The sequence below is a fragment of the Capricornis sumatraensis genome, chromosome 11 (assembly GCF_032405125.1).
Source record: "Capricornis sumatraensis isolate serow.1 chromosome 11, serow.2, whole genome shotgun sequence".
Lineage (NCBI taxonomy): Eukaryota > Metazoa > Chordata > Mammalia > Artiodactyla > Bovidae > Capricornis > Capricornis sumatraensis.
Window position 1 is genome coordinate 71,934,283 of NC_091079.1, and position 21,579 is coordinate 71,955,861.

Genomic DNA, 21,579 nt, shown 5'->3' on the forward strand with positions numbered 1-21,579 from the left:
CCATAGCCTTGACTAGACAGACCTTTGTTGGCAAAGTAATGTCTCTGCTTTGAATATGCTATCTAGGTTGGTCATAACTTTCCTTCCAAGGAGTAAGCATCTTTTAAAAAGCATCACTTTTGGAAAGCATGACTAGGAACAAAGCTAGTGGACATGATGGTATTCAGAAGCTCTTTCAAATCCTGAAAGATGATGCTGTGAAAGTGCTGCACTCAGTTTGACAGCATATTTGGAAAACTCAGCAGAGGCCACAGGACTGGAAAAGGTCAGTTTTCATTCCAATCCCAAAGAAAGGCAATGCCAAAAATGCTCAAACTACCACACAATTGCACTCATCTCACATGCTAGTAAAGTAATGCTCAAGATTCTCCAAGCCAGACTTCAGCAATACGTGAACCATGAATTTCCAGATGTTCAAGCTAGTTTTAGAAAAGGCAGAGGAATCAGAGATCAAATTGCCAACATCTGCTGGATCATTGAAAAAGCAGGAGTTGCAGAAAAACATCTATTTCTGCTTTATTGACTATGCCAAAGCCTTTGACTGTGTCGATCACAATAAACTTTGGGAAATTCTGAAAGAGATGGAAATACCAGACCACCTGACCTGCCCCTTGAGAAACCTGTATTCAGGTCAGGAAGCAACAGTTAGAACTGGACATGGAGCAACACACTGGTTCCAAATAGGAAAAGGAGTACGTCAAGGCTGTATATTGTCACCCTGCTTATTTAAATTATATGCAGAATACATCATGAGAGATGATGAGCTGGAGGAAGCACAAGCTGGAATCAAGATTGCCTGGATAAATCTCAATAACCTCAGATATGCAAATGACACCACCCTTATGAGGTAACTGAAAGAGGATAGTGAAAAAGTTGGCTTAAAGCTCAACATTCAGAAAACAAAGATCATGGCATCTGGTCCCAGCACTTCGTGGCAAATAGATGGGGAAACAGTGGCAGACTTTATTTTTGGGGGCTGTGAAATCACTGCAGATGGTAATTGCAGCCATGAAATTAAAAGACGCTTACTCCTTGGAAGGAAAGTTATGACCAACCTAGGTAGCATATTCAAAAGCAGAGACATTACTTTGCCAACAAACCATCTAGTCAAGGCTATGGTTTTTCCACTGGTCATGTATGGATGTGAAAGTTGGATTGTGAAGAAAGCTGAGCATCGAAGAATTGATGCTTTTGAACTGTGGTGTTGGAGAAGACTCTTGAGAGTCCCTCAGACTTCAAGGTGATCCAACCAGTCCATCCTAAAGGAGGTCGGTCCTGGGTGTTAATTGGAAGGTATGATGCTAAAGCTGAAACACCAGTACTTTGGCCACCTCATGTGATGAGTTGACTCACTGGAAAAGATTCTGATGCTGGGAGGGATTGGGGACTCCAATCCTCCCTCATTGAGGATGAGATGGTTGGATGGCATCACCTATTCGATGGACCTGAGTCTGAGTGAGCTCCAGGAGTTGGTGATGGCCAGAGAGGCCTGGCGTGCTGTGATTCATGGGGTTGCAAAGAGTTCGACACCACTGAGGGACCAAACTGAACTGAATGGCCTTTTCATTCCCATTAGTAAAAAGATACATTCAAACTTCAGAAATGTATGCTTATCAACATGTTTTCTATTTTAATTTCAATATTCTGTAAAAAAACAAACAAACAAACAAAAACTTGTTTTGCTAATTTGTGTGTGACTCTCTTGCAACTCCATGGACTGTAGCCCACCAGGCCCCTCTGTCCATGGGATTTACCAGGCAAGAATAGCAGAGTGGGTTGCCATTTCCTTCTCCACGGGATCTTCCTGACCCAGAGACTGAACCCATGTCTTCTGCATTGTAGGTAATTCTTTACCACTAAACACCTGGGAAGCCCATAAACCATTTAAATTCCAATTCAGTAATGTTACGGCAGATAGATGAGGGTAGATTTCCTAGAAATGCATATATAGGTAGCAAAGGTTTGCAGAACTTCTAAAATAACAATGGGTGTTATTTGTTATTGAACCTATTATTTGTTAACTTTTCAATCTATTCATGGGATTTCTCAAGGCAAGAATACTGAAGTGGTTTGCCATTCCCATCTCCAGTGGACCATGTTTTGTCAGAACTGTCCACCATGACCTATCTATCTTGGGTGGCCCTACACGGGCATGGCTCATAGTTTCACTGAGTAAGACAAGGCTGTGGTCCATGACCAGCTTTGTTAGTTTTGTCATTGTGGTTTTCATTCTGTCTGCCCTCAGATGAATAAGTATAAGAGGCTTATGGAAGCCTCCTGATGGGATAGACTAACTGAGGGAAGTCTTGTTCTGATGGGCGGGGCCATGTTAAGTAAATCTTAAAACTCAACATTCAGAAAACTAAGACCATGGCATCTGGTCCCATCACTTCACAGCAAATAGATGGGGAAACAATGGAAATAGTGAAAGACTATATTTTGGGGCTCCAAAATCACTGCAGATGGTGACTGCAGCCATGAAATTAAAAGATGTTTACTCCTTGGAGGGAAAGTCATGACCAAACTAGACAGCATATTAAAAAAGTAAGACTTTTACTTTACCAACAAAGGTTCATCTAGTTAAAGCTATGGTTTTTCCAGTAGTCAAGTATGGATGTGAGAGTTGGACTATAAAGAAAGCTGAGTGCCAAAGAATTTATGCTTTTGAACTGAGGTGCTGGAGAAGACTCTTGAGAGTGTCTTGGACTTCAAGGAGATCCAACCAGTCAATCCTAAAAGAAATCAGTCCTGAATATTCATTGGAAGGCCTGATGCTGAAGCTTAAATTCTAATACTTTGGCCACCTGATATAAAGAACTGACTCATTGGAAAAGACCCTGATGCTGGGAAAAATTGAAGGAGGGAGGAGAAGGAGATGACAGAGGATGAGATGGCTGGATGGGATCACCAACTTGATGGTCATGAGTTTGAGCAAGCTCTGGGAGTTGGTGATGGACAGGAAAGCCTGGTGGGCTGCAGTCCATTGGGTTACAAAGAGTCGGACGTGACTGAGCGACTGAACTGAATTGCTTTGTTAATTTATCCCCTCTGCCTGCTCTTGCAATGCACAAACCTATAGTCTATTTTCTACGAGAAAAATGGCAGGGATATGCTAAAAACAAAGCTATAAATATTCAATGGTTTTCCTTCATAAGATCTTGATTACTTGCTCCCTTCCTGAAAACCATCTTATCCTGTAGTGTTTGACTACTTTTCTATACTTTAATCACATTGACCCTCTATCTGATAATTTTTATCTCATGGTTCCCCTTGTCAATTTTCCTGTGTTAAGAACATTAATCTCTTTCAGAATATACCAACACTTTAATATGTTAATTAAAATATTAATTTCTGTAGCTCAGATGGTAATTAACTTTAGATATACATGATATATAACTATATTATCTGAATACCTTGGAAAGAGTTTTGGAATATTTCAAATATCCACTTGCACTTGTTTTATTTTCACAAAATAAAATAATATTGTATCTGTAGCTTAGAATTTGGTTGTATTCTTCTACTGAGGGAAGTATTATCTTAATGACAAAAACTGATTCCTATGGAAAGGAATGATAAAATAATCAAAAGCTTGTTATTCATGTAGTAATATATGTTTCTACAGAACAAGCATTTCATACAGAATCAGAACTTTCTATAGAGTTCAGATACAATTATTTGCCAAAAAAATCTAAATAAGATTATGACTTGTAATTTGTGTTGTTGTATATTAACAATCTTAGAGAAAATTACTAATTTATAGCTTATAAGTAAAAATTGAAATATTGAAATAAATATTTTTCAGATATTCCAATAAAGTTATTAAAATTGTAAAACTTAATCAAATGTTATTAAAATTAACAACCTAACCTTACACCTAAAGGAACTAGAGAAAGAAGAAAAAATAAAACCCAAAGTTATTAGAAGGAAAGAAACAAAGATCAGAGTGAAATAAATAAAATGAAGACTAAAAGAAAAATGGAAATGATCAATGAAACTAAAAGTTGGTTGTCTGAAATGGTAAACAAAATTGATAAACCTTTACCTAAACTCATCAAGAACAAAAGGGAGAGGATCAGAGTCAGTAAAGCCATGAATGTAAAGTTATGAATGAAAAAGGGAAGTTACAACCATAAGAAATACAAAAGATCATACGAGACTACTATGAAAACTATATGCCACCAAAATGTACAACACAGAAAAAAATAGGTCAATTCTTAGAAAAGTACTACCACCAAAGGTTGAACCAGGAAGAAATAGAAAATATGGATAGACAAATTACCAGTAATGAAATTGAATCAGTAATTTAGAAACTCTGAACAAAGAAAAGTCCAGGACCAGAAGACTTCACAGATGAATTCTACCAAACCTTTAGGGAAGAGTTAACCCCTATTCTCCTCAAACTATTCCAAAAAAAATTGCAGAGGATGAACATTTCTGTACTTATCCTATGAGGCCAGCATTACCATGATACCAAAACCAGACTAAGATATAACACAAAAGAAAATATAGGACAATATCACTGATAAACATAAATGCAAAAATCTTCAACAAAGTTTGGCACCCCAAATCCAACAATACATTGAAAAGTGTATATACTGTGATCAAGTGGGATTTAGCCCACAGAGCCAAAATATTTCAATATCTGTAAATCAAAAAACATGATAATACCACATTAACAAATTGAAGAGTAAAATACATATGATCATCTCAACAGATGCAGAAAACATCTTTTTACAAAATTCAGCATCCATTTGTGATTAAAAAATAAACTGTCAAGAAAGTGATGATACAGGGAACATACTTCAGCACAATAGGGTGCTTTTATGACAAACCCACATCTAACATAATATTTAATGGTGAAGAGCTGAAAACATCTCCTCTAAGATCTGGAACAGACAAGGATGTTCACTTTTTCCACCTTTATTCAAGATAGTTTTGAAAGTCCTAGCCCCAGCAATCAGAAAAGGAAAAGAGATAAAGGAGTCCAAATTGCAAAGGAAAGCATGAAACTGTTACTCTCAGAAGATTACATGATACTCTAATATATTTATAAAACATGACATAAAATTGTAAGAGCTCATCAATGAATTGGGTAAAGGAGCAGGATACAAAATTAATGCAGATAAAGCTGTTACATTTCTATAAAGTAAAAACAACCCATCAGAAAGGAAAATGAAGGAAACAATGACAATTACCATTGCATCAAAAAGAATAAAATACTTAGGATAAACCAACCTAAGGAGATAAAAGACTGGTATTCAACAACTATAAAACACTGATGAGAGACATCAAAGACAACATAAAGAGATGAAAAGATATATCAAATTCTTAGACTGAAAGAATTATATTGTTAAAATGGCCATACTACCCAAGGCAGTCTACAGATTCAATGTGGTCCCTATCAATATATCAGGAGCACTTTTCAAAGAACTAGAAGAAACAATTTTAAAATTTGTATAATAAAGACCCCAAAGAGCCAAAGCATTCATGAGAAAGAAGGTCAGAACTGGAGGAATCACAATTATGACTGCAGACTATACTGCAAAGCTATGGTAATCAAAACTGTGAGGTGCTGGCACAAAAATAGACCCATAGATCAGTAGAACAGTATAAAGAGCCCAGAAATAAGCACTTATGGTCATTTAATCTATGACAAATGAGGCAAGAATATACAATGGAGAAAAGACAGCCTCTTCAATAAATTATTCTGGGAAAACTGGACAGCTACATGTAAAAGGATACAATTAGAGCATTCTCTAATACCATGTACAAAAATAAATAAATGGATGGATTAAAGACCTAAAAGTGAGACCAGAAACCATAAAACTTCTAGAGGAAAATATATGCCGAACACCCTTTGACATAAATCACAGCAATATGTTTTTTGGATTTGTCTCCTAATGCAAATGAAATAAAAGCAAAAATTAACAAATGGGATCTAATTAAACTTAAAATCTTTGGCCCATCAAGGAAAACCATTGACAAAATGAAAAGAGAACCTATGGAATGGGAGAAAATATTTGCAAATTTGTAACAGGTTTATAAACTTTAAAAATCAAAAAGATATATATCAGAAACTGTATTAGGAAGTATAAACAAAAATAAAATAAATAGTAATCTTTCAAGAAATATGAATTTTAATGAAAATTCCATTTCAGTACCACAATTTTTATCAAGTCATAGTCAAATAGTCAACTTTGTTTCACTGCCCATTGACAATATATTTCTATGGTTAGCATGACAGATATTTAGTTAACATTTGAAAAGTGAAAGTGTTAGTTGCTCAGCTGTGTCCAACTCTTTGTGACCCCATGGACTGTAACCCACCAGCTCCCCTGTCCATGGAATTCTCCAGGCAAGAATACTGGACAGGGTTGCTATTCCCTTCTCCAGGGGATCTTCCCAAGCCAGGGATCAAAGTCGGGTCTCTCACATCGCATTCAGATTCTTTATTGTCATCGTATATGAGATTTTATTTGAAGACAATATTTTAAATACCATAAATAATAATGAAGTCAGAAAAAAATTCCCATTTGGGCACACTACATTTATTTTTTGCCATATATTTAAAGTATTACCTTGATATAGACACTTCTTATCATCGACTATATGATGTTATAAATAAAATGAGAGATAAAAAATTTAAATTGTATATAAAATTGTGAAAATAAAATATTTGATGTAATCACCTATCACTTTTAAAATGTAAAAGTCAGAACCCACATAAGTAATATGATAGAATATTTGTCACAGACTTATTCAAAAGTCAAAAATAAAAACAACCAAAACCTGTATGCTTACTGTAACCATTGTCATGTTAATATATTATATATAGTTTAGTAAAAGTAATTTAAACCATATAATTGTAGAGCATTGCTGGACACAAATTAGGACAAGCAAAATCTATGTCTGAGTCATAATAGATTCCAGATGGCCTTATTAAGTGACAAAAATGTTAACTGAATGAAAGATAATAGCTATAATAAGGAGCTAGATTCTAACTTCAGATTAAATTTCTCTTAGTTGTGCTATCTTCCCTGTGGTTTTCTACTTGGAAGTCACAATTAGTTTATTATTGCTTAACAGCAGGAGGCCTTCTGAAGTTCAATTTTGTGACTATCTGAAATTCTTTGATTGTTCTCTAGGACTACTTTATAAAGTTTTGAGTTTTAATATTTTTAACTTGATGCAATTTTATAAATTAAAATACATATTAAGTATATTAAGAAAGTTCACTATTTAAGCAATTCTTCACAGGACCCTTTTGGAAGATATGTATTTTCTCCATAACAACTTACATTACTTCATGCCAAATTGCAGGTGATCAATGTTTGCCCTTTTAAATCTCTGTATCAGATAGTGTTTAAAATGGTACAATGCATATTCAAAGTTTGAAATGCAAGGACTAGTGGTGCTTGCTGTTACTATCCCTAACATAAAATGTAAACAGGATTCAAAATATTGCATATTAATCCTATTGTGTTAGTGCTCATCCACTATATCCTTGTGTGATAGTATTATGTGCCAGCTTGAGTAGTTCATGGTACTGTTATCTAATGTGTTTTGATAATGTGATAATGTAAGTCTCATGGAATCAGTTGAAAACCTTAAGAGCAAAACCTGAGGTTTCCAAGAGAAGAAATTCTGTCTCAGCTTCCAGCCTAGCTGACCTTATAATTTTAAATTCAGTACTGAAACATCAAGCCTATCTGGGCTTTAGGCTTGCCAACCTGCCCCACAGATTTTCAACTTGTCATCCCTACAACTGCATGAGCTAATTCCTTAAATTAAAACTCACTTCTAATCCTCTTACCCACTCTCTCCCAAGATATCTATATACATAGATGTATAGACAGATATAGATCTCCTATTATATCTATATGGAGAAGGCAATGGCACCCCACTCCAGTACTCTTGCCTGGAAAATCCCATGGGTGGAGGAGCCTGGTAGGCTGCAGTCCACGGTTCGCTACAATTCAGACATGACTGAGCGACTTCACTTTCACTTTTCACTTTCATGCAATGGAGGAGGAAATGGCAACCCACTCTGGTGTTCTTGCTTGGAGAATCCCAGAGACGGGGGAGCCTGGTGGGCTGCCGTCTATGGGGTCGTACAGAGTCGGACACAACTGAAGTGACTTAGCATTATTCCATAGTATAGACATAACTCATTCTGTTTATGAACTTACCCATTTAAGGACATCTGGTTTGTTTCAAGTTTGGGGATATTATGAATAAAGTAGCTGTGGAAACTTCTGTACAATTATATATGTGAACAGAAATCATTTTGTCTCTGAGAGGAATGCTAAGGAGATCAATTCTGGGTTCATATAGTAGCTGCAAGTTTAGGTGAGTAATAAACTGCCTACCTCTTTTCCAGAGTAACTTGATTGCATTATGATTAATACAAAAGTGATCCAGGTTCTCAATATTCTTACCAGTGCTTGATTTGTCACTACTTTTTAAAATTTCATTTTAGCCATTCTGATTGGTTTGTAGTACTATAGGAATGCATATTTGATTTGCATTTTTCCTAGTGGCTAATGATGCTGAACATCTGTTTATGTAATTTGTCATCTCTCTGCCTCCTCAAAAAGCAGGAGACTGATTTCCTTCACTTTACTTTTCCATTTCAAAATTGTTTTAGCTATTGTACTTCCTTTACTCTCAATATAAACGTTAGAGTGATCTTGCCTCATCTACAAAGTATCTGACTGGGCTTCTAACAGTAGTCATAGGAAGTTTATGTGTGAACTTAGAGAGAAGTGATATATTTACTATGTTGAAATTTCCAATCCTTGAGCATAATCTGTTTCTCCATTTATTACATTTCCTTTGATTCATTTTATCAGAACCTTTTGGTTCAGCATGCAGTTCAGTTCAGTAGCTCAGTCATGTCCCATTTTTGTGACCCCCATGGACTGTAGCATGCCAGGCTTCCCTGTCTATCTTCAAATCCTGGAGATTGCTCAAACTCATGTCCATCGAGTAGGTGATGCCATGCAAGTCCCACATATATTCTCTTAGATTTACAACTGAGTATTTTTTCCCCTTGAATGATAGTCATGTTTGAATGAATGTATGTTAATCTTGGCTGCTGAGACCTTGTTAAACACTTATTATTTTAGGAATTTTAAGATAGAAAGAGATTTTCTACATAAAATATCATTTCAAAAAATATACTCATTTTATTTCTTCCCTTATAATCTGTATACTTCTTATATCATTTTATCCTTTTCTTTCACTCAAGTACCATGTGGAATAAGAGTGATGAGGGTAGACATCTCGTTTCTGTTGTTCAGTGGGGAAGCCTTCAGTCTTTCATCCTTAAGTATCAATATAATATTAGGTATAGAGTTTTTTTTTTTTCCTGGATGTTCTTTATAAAGTTAAGAAAGTTCTCTCTGTACCTAACTTGCTTATGGTTTCATCATGAGTGAGTGTTGAATTTTGAGAAATGCCTCTTCATCAGTTGACATGATTGTGTGCTTTTTCTTGTTTTGATTTTTAACATAGTGGATTACATTGATTGATTTTAAAATATTTGACCAGCCTCATAGACTTGGAATAAATCCAATTATATAATTATTATAATACTGGGGAATTATTTTTATATATTGCTGAATTATGTTTGCTAATAATTGTTAAGGGTTTTTCTATGTTCTAAAGGCATATGATATTAAGGGGATTTTTTTTTTGGTTAAATTTTTTCATCAGAGTGATAGTAGTTTTATAAAAAGAATTGAAACATATTGCCTCCACTTCTTCTGAATAAAAAATTTTTTTGAGCACTTCTTAAACTTAAAACACCAAAGAAGTATTCATTTTCTCCACATTTATGTTTCTAATAAACTTTTAGTTATCCCTCCTAGAAGAATATCTCTTTAAAAATGGAATTTATTTGCCCTTAATCCAACATTTGTTTGCCCCAAAAGTCTGGCTTCTATAAGGTATATGGCAATTTATTCTGTATTAAATATACAAAATGATATTTCTATTGTTATATAAATGAAAACTAAGGCTTACATTGGATTGATGTAATGCAAAAAATAAAAACCCTTTGAAACCAATAAATATAACAATCATGGAATCTTTTGGAAAATAACTTAGCTATATTTAAAATAAATTATTTAGAAAGAGTTGCTTCAGAACTCCAGCTGCATTTTTTAATATAAGACTATTTGAAGACTATATTAGGCTTCCCAGGTGCCGCTAATAGTAAGAATTCGCCTGCCAATGCAGGAAACACATGAAATGTGGGTCCGACCCCTGGGTCGGGAAGATCCCCTGGAGAAGGAAATGGCAACTCATTCCAGTATTCTTGCCTAGAAAATCCCATGGACAGAGGAGCCTGGCAGTCCATGGAGTTGCAAAAAAATTGATATAGAAGACTATATTAAAGTAAAATGGATTAAGGAGGTAGCAGATAAAATATCCTAAGACAAGTGAGTAGCACATTCAAAGTACAGAGCCTTGAGAGAAAGTCAAGAACTTGCAATTATTGGGCTAAGCTGGTCCTTGATGATTTTACTGAGTGCTGGTAGGAAGGGGTTATGGTTAGAAACTTCATAGCATTTGATTTTCTATGCTTTGGCCTAGGCCTGATTTATATTCTCTCAATAAAAAAAAAAAAAACACATCTTTTTCCTTTTATTTAAAAGCCTCTCCATCTTATTTTTTTTTTACTTTTATTTATTTATTTATTTTGGCCACACCACATATGGGATCTAGTTTCTTGATCAGGGATGGAACACAAGCCCCCTTCATTGCTGAGTCTTAACCACTGGACCAACAGAGAGGTCCCTAAACTTTTTGTTTTGTCTGTTTTGACCATTAGGATTTGGGGCTAATTTCTTCCCATCATCATTTCTTTTCATCATTCAAGTCTCAATGATCAGTTCTTGAGAGGGGTCTTTCCTACTCACCTTATCTAAATAAATTTTTGATTGCCATTACACTGTCTTAATGTATTACTTTTAGAGCACTTCCATCTATTTTAAACTAACTTAGTCATTTACTTATAGGTTTATTATCTCTCCTTACATATAAAATGTGTATAATATGGGAGGAGGACCCTCATCTAACTTAAGTTCTGGACCTCTAATCACTTAAAAAAATATCCACCACAGCTTAGTCTATGAAGGACTCATCCCAGGTGACAGTGATAAAGAATCTGCCTGCCAATGCAGGAGATGCAAGAGACATGAGTTCAATCCCTTGGTCAGGAAGAATTCCTGGAGTAGGAAACAGCAATCCATTCCAGGATTCTGGCCTGGAAAGTTCCATAGACAGAAGGAGACTAGTGGGTTACAGTCCATGGGAACATGAAGAGTCAGACACAACTGAGCAAATGAACACACAGACATATAAACTATGAAAAAAATAAGTGGATAAAATGAATGCAATACAAATAAATTATGAGGTGCCTTGCATATTCATCTAAGGAATCTTGACTATTACTTTAGGTTCAATGATAAATGATCAAAATCACTGAAATAATGTTAAAATGTAAAAATGTGTTAAGGATAATGATGTTAGCAGTGTGGAGCATGCAACAGAAAGAGCATGGTCAGGAAAATATAATTGATGTCACATATATTTGGCACAACAGCTGATGCATAGTTAGTCCTAACTATCAGTTATTTTTATTAGCATTTTTGGATAGCATAACAGACATTGCTTAAGCATTGATGTGAACAGAACTTTCTCTGGAGACATAGCAACATTTTAGTAGCTAATTATTTTTCTTTAATTAAATTGCCTATAAGTATGTTACCCAAAATGATGTGTTGTGAAACACTGAAACTGGAGAACAAAAATAGAATTTAAATCGATTTTTAAAAATTCTTGTGATTGAAATATTTCTAAAATGTTGATTGGAACAAAAATAGGTTGCTTTATAAAAGCTAGTCCACCATGAGTACTTTATATGCTAGTATTTAAAGTATATCTTCAGAATGTGGTATTTTATAGAGAATTTCTTCAATTCATTTGACCATTAACTCTTTCTCTACCCCTGACCTGTTATAAGATTATCATTTTGAGAAACATTAGTAGTAATTGGGAGTAGTATTTTGGTGAATTCTGCTTCAGAATTTTAAGTGTTTACATTGAGTTAACATAAAACGTGGTCTCATCTCTTAAGGGAAAACATGCCTCTGAGATACTGGAAATTTGGGGTTTCAGGTTTATTTGATTTTTTTCAGTCCTGAGATGATTCCTCAAAAGTCCTATGGACTTTTTTTTTTTTTTATAAATGTTTTATTTTTTTTTTAATCTTTAATTATTACGTGCGTTCCCAAACATGAACCCCCTTCCCACCTCCCTCCCCATAACATCTCTGTGGGTCATCCCCATGCACCAGCCCCAAGCATGCTGTATCCTGCGTCAGACATAGACTGGCGATTCAATTCTTACATGATAGTATACATGTTAGAATGCCATTCTCCCAAATCATCCCACCCTCTCCCTCTCCCTCTGAGTCCAAAAGTCCGTTATACACATCTGTGTCTTTTTTCCTGTCTTGCATACAGGGTCGTCATTGCCATCTTTCTAAATTCCATATATATGTGTTAGTATACTGTATTGGTGTTTTTCTTTCTGGCTTACTTCACTCTGTATAATCGGACTTTTTTTTTTTTTAATTCAAATAGCTAACATAACTTTTGTTATCATAATAGTATAATAATGCATGCAAACTCAGTTGTGTCAGATTCTTTGTGACCCTGTGGACTACAGCTGGCCATGCTCCTCTGTCTATGGAATTTTCTAGGCAAGAATATTGAAGAGTGTTGCCACTCCCTACTCTAAACAGTATACTAGAACAATTCATACAATATAACATAAAAACTAATTTCCTTGGCTTTTAACATTGACCTGAAACTTCTGTAGTGTTTTTTTAATTTAGTTACATGGCCTTTTGTTTTATTGTTAAGAAACATGACTTAACATTTTTTCTCCTTTTATAACTGCTTCTTAATCTATGAAATGTACTTTAATATTCAACATTGAAACCATAATGATTCATATTGACAATAGAATTTTTAATGCCAATGAAAATCAAATCAAAAATTTCAGTTAATTTTAAACTTTTATTCAACTGCATTAACTGTCACTCTTTTTGATCAAATGGAATATTAATTAACTTATTGATAATAATATAACACTATGATACAAGCATGTTTTGTTTCCCCACAGTTCCAAGCAGCAAAAATATATTGAAAGAGATGTAAATGATTCAGGTACGTAATTTTAAAGACTTATTTGTAATTAGTCCTTAGTGAGAAAGATTTTCAACAATGTCAGTTAATCTCTCTATTGAGCATTTTTTTCCAAGAGCAGATTTCTTCATTTTATACCCTTTATATACAATTCAGATAAGTTAGACTATCACAAATTGAAACATTAAATATCAAGCTCAATGCTTCCTCTCTCTTTGTGAGATACTGAGAACAATAAAAATAAAGGGTAAAAATTTTCATATTTAGTAGAACTAAATGTACATTGCTCAGTTATTCAGTCCAGTTCAGTCACTCAGACCTGTCCGACTCTTTGCGATCCCATGAATCGCAGCACGCCATGCCTCCCTGTTCATCACAATCTCCTGGAGTTCATTCAGACTCACGTCCATCGAGTCCGTGATGCCATCCAGCCATCTCATCCTCGGTTGTCCCCGTCTCCTCCTGCCCCCAATCCCTCCCAGCACCAGAGTCTTTTCCAATGAGTCAACTCTTCACATGAGGTGTCCAAAATACTGGAGTTTCAGCTTTAGCATCATTCCTTCCAAAGAAATCCCAGGGTTGAGCTCCTTCAGAATGGACTGGTTGGATCTCCTTGCAGTCCAAGGGACTCTCAAGAGTCTTCTCCAACACCACAGTTCAAACGCATCAATTCTTCAGCACTCAGCCTTCTTCACAGTCCAACTCTCATATCCATACATGACCACAGGAAAAACCATTCCCTTGATTAGACGGACCTTAGAGGGCAAAGTAATGTCTCTGCTTTTGAATATACTATCTAGGTTGGTCATCACTTTTCTTCCAAGGAGTAAGCGTCTTTTAATTTCATGGCTGCAGTCACCATCTGCAGTGATTCTGGAGCCCCAAATAATAAAGGCTGACACTGTTTCTACTGTTTCCCCATCTATTTCCCATGAAGTGCTAGGACCAGATGGCATGATCTTCGTTTTCTGAATGTTGAGCTTTAGGTCAACTTTTTTGCTCTCCTCTTTCACTTTCTGCCATAAGGGTGGTGTCATCTGCATATCTAAGGTTATTGATATTTCTCCCGGAAATCTTGCTTCCAGCTTGTGTTTCTTCCAGTCCAGTGTTTCTCATGATGTGCTCTGCATATAAGTTAAATAAGCAGGGTGACAATATACAGCCTTGACGTACTCCTTTTCCTATTTGGAACCAGTCTGTTGTTCCCTGTCCAGTTCTAACTGTTGCTTCTTGACCTGCATACAGATTTCTCAAGAGGTGGTCAGGTGGTCTGGTATTTCCATCTCTTTCAGAATTTTCCACAATTTATTGTGATCCACACAGTCAAAGTCTTTGGCATAGTCAATAAAGCAGAAATAGATGTTTTTCTGGAACTCTCTTGCTTTTTCCATGACCCAACAGATGTTGGCAATTTGATCTCTAGTTTCTCTGACTTTTCTAACACTAGCTTGAACATCAGGGAGTTCATGGTTCACATATTGTTGAAGCCTGGCTTGGAGAATTTTGAGCATTACTTTACTAGCATATGAGATGAGTGCAATTGTGCGATAGTTTGAGCATTCTTTGGCATTGCCTTTCTTTGGGATTGGATGAAAACTGACCTTTTCCAGTCCTGTGGCCACTGCTGAGTTTTCCAAATTTGCTGGCATATTGAGTGTAGCACTTTCACAGCATCATCTTTCAGGATTTGAAACAGCTCCATTGGAATTCCATCACCTCCACTAGCTTTGTTTGTAGTGATGGTTTCTAAGGTCCACTTGACTTCACATTCCAGGATGTCTGGCTCTAGATTAGTGATCACATCATCATGACTATCTGGGTCGTGAAGAACTTTTTTGTACAGTTCTTTGTGTATTCTTACCACCTCTTCTTAGTATCTTCTGCTTCTGTTAGGTCCAGACAATTTCTGTCCTTATCGAGCCCATCTTTGTATAAAATGTTCCCTTCTTATCTCTAATTTTCTTGAAGAGATCTCTAGTCTTTCCCATTCTGTTGTTTTCCTCTATTTCTTTGCATTGATTGCTGAAGAAGGCTTTCTTATCTCTTTTGCTATTCTTTGGAACTCTGCATTTAGATGCCTATATCTTTCCTTTTCTCCTTTGCTTTTCACGTCTCTTCTCTTCACAGCTATTTGTAAGGCCTCCTCAGACAGCCATTTTGCTTTTTTGCATTTCTTTTCCACGGGGATGGTCTTGATCCCTGTCTCCTGTACAATGTCACGAACTTCATTCCATAGTTCATCATGCACTCTATCTATCAGATCTAGGCCCTTAAATCTATTTCTCACTTCCACTGTAGAATCATAAGGGATTTGATTTAGGTCATACCTGAATGGTCTAGCGGTTTTCCCTACTTTCTTCAATTTACGTCTGAATTTGGCAATAATTCGTTCATGATCTGAGCCACAGTCAGCTCCTGGTCTTGTTTTTGTTGACTGTATAGAGCTCAGTTTTTAACATACATAAATAACTAAAATATAAATTAGAAAGGATTATTATGGGCTCCAAAATCACTGCAGATGGTGATTGCAGCCATGCAATTAAAAGACGCTTACTCCTTGGAAGAAAAGTGATGACCAACCTAGATAGTATATTCAAAAGCAGAGACATTACTTTGCCCTCTAAGGTCCGTCTAGTCAAGGGAATGGTTTTTCCTGTGGTCATGTACGGATGTGAGAGTTGGACTGCAAAGAAGGCTGAGCGCCGAAGAATTGATGCATTTGAACTGTGGTGTTGGAGAAGACTCTTGAGAGTCCCTTGGACTGCAAGGAGATCCAACCAGTCCATTCTGAAGATCAACCCTGGGATTTCTTTGGAAGGAATGATGCGAAAGCTGAAACTCCAGTACTTTGGCCACCTCATACAAAGAGTTGACTCATTGGAAAAGACTCTGGTGCTGGGAGGGATTGGGGGCAGGAGGAGACGGGGACGACCAAGGATGAGATGGCTGGATGGCATCACTGACTCAATGGACATGAGTCTGAGTGAACTCTGGGAGATGGTGATGAACAGGGAGGCCTGGCGTGCTGCGATTCATGGGGTCGCAAAGAGTTGGACACAACTGAGCAACTGAACTGAACTGAACTGATTATGGCAAATTATTGTTAATTAAGTATAAGATAATTCAGAAATGAAAAGTTAGTTTCTTCACATGATCTCATAAGACATCGTGGAGGAGATGATGTGCATGTAGTTAACGTTACAAGAGAAAAATAATTTAGCATTTTAATTTTCTTTCTGCCTACTTCCATACCTACTTACCTAGTGATATGCAAAGTTTAAATATAGAACTGTATACTATATTCACTAAAAACTTAGCAAAATAGTGTGCTATATTTTTCAAGGCTCTGGTGATTTTGTTAAAAATCATTTGATTGAAAAACAGTAGCCAATGATTTAGACTCAGATTTGCCTTTCTCACTAACATTTTAGAGAACAGGTCTCTTTGGGGTACATTTTTAAAGTAAAAATGATATATTTACCGAAGGTAATGTCCATCTTCTTAACTGATAATTTGAATCTTTATGTAGTCTAGAATATACTGTAAGCTCAGAACTTGTAAAATGAAAATGAAATAGCTACACAATGTATTTTTCACCAAATGGCACTGATCAGGAAAACTTAGCTTACGCATGATTTTTTTCAGTTATGGTTCTTTTCTATATGGTAGGAATATCCTCTTGGCAAAGAAGACAGTTTTCAGAAAGGACAGTGGGGTATTAAAGAAAGAAAAAAAGTATAACATAAGTCAAACACCAGATCAAGAGATATAAACTTACTGATTAACAGAGCCAAATAGTGACAATATTATTTTCTAGCTATATTAATAAAAATATATCATATATGTTAAATATATAATTTGACATAATGAATATCACCTCTTTGATAAATTGTTGATTATCAAATAGGAACTAGGCTAAAATGTTAACTTTGTACTGTATTTTAAATATCCACTGAAAAAATAAATAGTTTAATATTATGAAGCTATAGTAATCAAAACAGTATGATACTGGGACAAAAACAGAAACATAGATCAATGGAAGTGGATAGAAACCCAGATATAAACCCACACACTTTCAGTCTACTAACGTGACAAAGGAGGCAGGAATATATAATAAGAAAAGGCAGTGTCTTTAATAGTGGTAAGAAAACTGTACAACTACATGTAGAAGAAAAAAATTAGAGCACTCTCTAATACCATACACAAAAATAAACTCAAAATGGACTAAAGACCTAAATATAAGATCAAGTACTATAAACTCCTATAGGAAAGCATAGGCAGAACACTCTCAGAACATTTCTCCCATGAATCACAGCAATATCTTTTTTGATCCACCTTCTAGAGTAATGAACATAAAAACAGAATAACCCAGACTTAACCTAATTAAACTTAAAACCCTTTTTTTTTTTTTTTTAAACAGCAAAGGAAACCATAAACAAAATGAAATGACAGCTTACAGCACAGGAGAAAATATTCGCAAATGAAGTGACCAATTAATCAAAATTACTCAAAAAATTAATCAAAATTAATCAAAACACACACAGCCCATGCAGCTGAATGTCAAATAAAGTACACAAACAAACAAACGAATCAAAAACTGGAAAATCTAAATAGACATTACTCCAAAGAAAATATATAGATACTAAAATACATGAAATAGATGCCAAAAATACATGAAAAGATGTTCACCACTAATTATTAGAGAAATGAAAATCAAAACTATGAGATATCACTTCATACCTCATGGTAGAATGGCCATCATACAAAAATCTACAAATGATAAATCCTGGAGGGGGTGTGGAGAAAAATGAAGCCTCCTACACTGCTGGTGGAAATGTAAATTGGTACAGCCACTATGAAGAAATGAAGAACAGTATGCAGGTTCCTTAAAAAACTAAAAATAGAACTAGAGTAGGATTCGGCAATCTCATGCCTGGGGATATACCCAGAGAAAATCATAATTTGGAATTATATATGCACCCCGACACTCATTGCAGCCTTATTTACAATAGCCAAGGCATGGAAGCAACCTAAATGTCTATTGACAGAGAAATAGATAAAGAAGATGTGGTATATGTATACTATGGAATAGTAGTGATAGTGAAGTCTCTCAGTCGTGTCCGACTCTTTGTGACCCCATGGACAGTAGCCAACCAGCCTCCTCCATCCATGGGATTTTCCAGGCAAGAATACTGGAGTGGGTTGCCATTTACTCAGCCATAAAAAAATGGATTAATGCCATTTGCAGCAACATGGATGGACACAGAGATTGTCATACTGAGTGATATATAAGTCATAAAGGGAAAAGCAAATACCATATTAAATTGCTTATATGTTGAATCTAAAATAATGGTACAAATGAATTTATTTATGAAAGAGAAATAGAGTCACAGATGTAAAAACAAACCTGTGGGTACCAGGGGAGAAATGAAGGGGGAGGATTAATTGGGAATTTGACATTGACATTATACACACTGCTATGTATAAAATAGGTAACATAAGAACCTACTATATAGCACAAGGAACTCTATTCAATACTCTGTAATGACTTATATGGGAAAAGAATCTTTTTTAAAAAAGTAGATATATGTATAACTGATTCACTTTGCTGTACATCCAAAACACAGCATATAAATTGACTATATCCCAACAAAGAAGAAATTAATAGTTTAAATAATTAAAATATAACTGATAGAGAATTATAGAATGTGTTAATATTGTTAATCTTAGTTATAAAAGATTAGTCCTTTTCTGCTTAGTGTAAGCAGTTAAACTGAAATGTATTTAAATAACAATTTGCATATATTATAATTCGGATCATGCAGTAATTCTAATTGATATTTTGTATCATTTAACCTATATTTTCTCCTGTATTATGTTAACTATTGACCTGGTTATCTTTAAATAAACTGAAACATATGAATACCTCTTTATGATTTCTTGACTTTTCTTATAAAATGCCTATGGTAAATAAGTATTTCATGTTATACTTCTTTCTGCATACATTCCTTTTTAATTACAGAAGTTATTCATAGGGAGAAATTTACATGTCAGAGAATAGTGCTTTCCCAAAAAATAATAACTAAGGCAAAACTGTAAAGAAGAAAGTTTAAGGAACTTATTTCTTAAAGAGCAATACATCAAAAAAAAAAAAAATGTCCTGACCCAATATGCAAATATTTCTGAGAATGGAAGGGGTGTTCAGGATATCCTGAGCTCAGCTTTATCCTGGCTAATAAAGGGGCTTTGGTTACTAAAATATCTGAATGTTAATTTCAGATTCTTTAGAAGATTGAAAATATTTTGCATATTAGGTCAGTTAGTTATTTCAAACAGTACTTACTAAGAGACTGATGGACATAATTTCATTCCATTATGTTGTACTCTATGTATTTTTGTAATGCCTGCCATAAATTAGTGACTGTGGAGAAGATTCCATAATTTATGAAATCCATGGTGGTAATAGTATCTTTTTCACTGGTTTAAGAAATAAATTTACTTTTTAGTTTAAGCTATCTAGTAGTAGGGAGGCTAGAATAACAGTTATAATTTTATGAATTTATTTTAAGGTATAGTATATGTAAGTATAAGATATACACTATATATATGCAACATATATGCATATACTCATATATACATAAGTTGTATATGCATACATATACATGTTTGCATATGTGTTCAATTTACTATTTATATCTTGGATAATATGTTAGACATTATAGGCATAAAATCTTATTTATCATCAAGCTTAAATTTTTTTTATCTTCTTACAAAAAGCAAAATTATGTAAATTTTATGATTAATAAGATTGAAAACCCAGAGCTCCTCAAAGTGGGTTTTTTTTTTCCCTTGTAAGCCTTTTAAATAAGACTTAAATTTATTTTTGTGTATTACTCAACTTTCATGAGAATTTCCTCATATTAATAGCTTGTCTGCTTAAAATTAAATGAGCATGGAATCCAGGACAGTTTACTATGATAAAGGCAATACTGGCTCCAATGTTTCTTCTCTGATTTTATGAATGCACAAATGCATAACAGATGGTCATGTATTTTGATACTTGTATCTACAAAAAAAAAAGAAAATCCAACTCCAAATGGTTTTTCATCATCATGTATTTATAATTATACATGTAATAATGGCTCCCAGGAATTGAACCCCGGTCTCCTGCATTGCAGGCAGATTCTTTACTATGTGAAGCACCAGGGAAGTTCAATGATATATCCCAGATCATCTGATTTAGCTGTTCAACAATTTTATCTAGGACCTAGTTTCATTCTTTCTTTCCATTTTGCTATCTTAAGTCCTAGCTTCATATCAAGATGGGTACAGTAGTTTCAGAAATGGCAATATGTTTGACACTATCCAAAGGAAGAATAGAAAACTTCTCTTTCTTGGAGACTCTTTTGTATCTCATTGGTCAGAACTTGACTATCTGCCCATCTCTGAACCAATTTTCATCAAAGCAAATGAAAATATTATTGAGCAAATGAAACCCTACTGAAACTGGGTTAGAACTTCCCCTGAGGCACAAGGCTGAAGAGTAGAAGGTGAGATATCTGAACTAAATCATTTTCTAATGTGGGAAATAGGAGAATTGGTGCTGTGTAGATAACCTCCAGGAACCACTACAGCACAATATGTGAGAGGCAGTTTTGTTGTTCAGTTGCTATGTTGTGTCTGACTCTTTGCAACCCACGGATTGCAGCATGGCAGGCTTCCCTGTTGTTCACTGTCTCCCAGAGTTTGCACAAATTAATGTCCATTGGGGGAAATGAAAAGTAAATTAAAATTATTCAGTTTATGGGTTCAGAAATTATGTATTTTAAGACAACCACAGATAATTTGAACAGATTGCTATCTACACCTAGTGACTTAAGTGGACAGTATATTAAGCAGGCTATGAAAATCATAACTGAGTATCATATTTTAGAAAGGCCATCAAATAACTAAAAGTCTGAAGGAGAGTTATTACAGTGTTATAAAAATTTTAGTAACAAATCACTTGATTTTATATCACTGTGTGAAAGGATACTTGATCTTTTCTTTCAGTTAGCACACATCCCCAAGAGCAAACATATAATCTTAATGCCTGGCAGACACTTAAAAGTGGAATCTGTCTCTAAAACAAATTAAAAAATAGTAAAATGTTGTATGATCCTAAGAAAAAAGAGGCCTCTGAAGGAGGAAGAAATATGGAGTCAGAAAACAGTTGACCACAGGTATGTAATATTTTTTTAGGAAATAAATTAATAACCTAAATTTTCAACAAGTGTATTCACTATCTTGTATTCTTTCCCCATGCACATAGTTCATATTTACTATGGATTCAGAATTACTGGATCTTGTAAGTCAACTG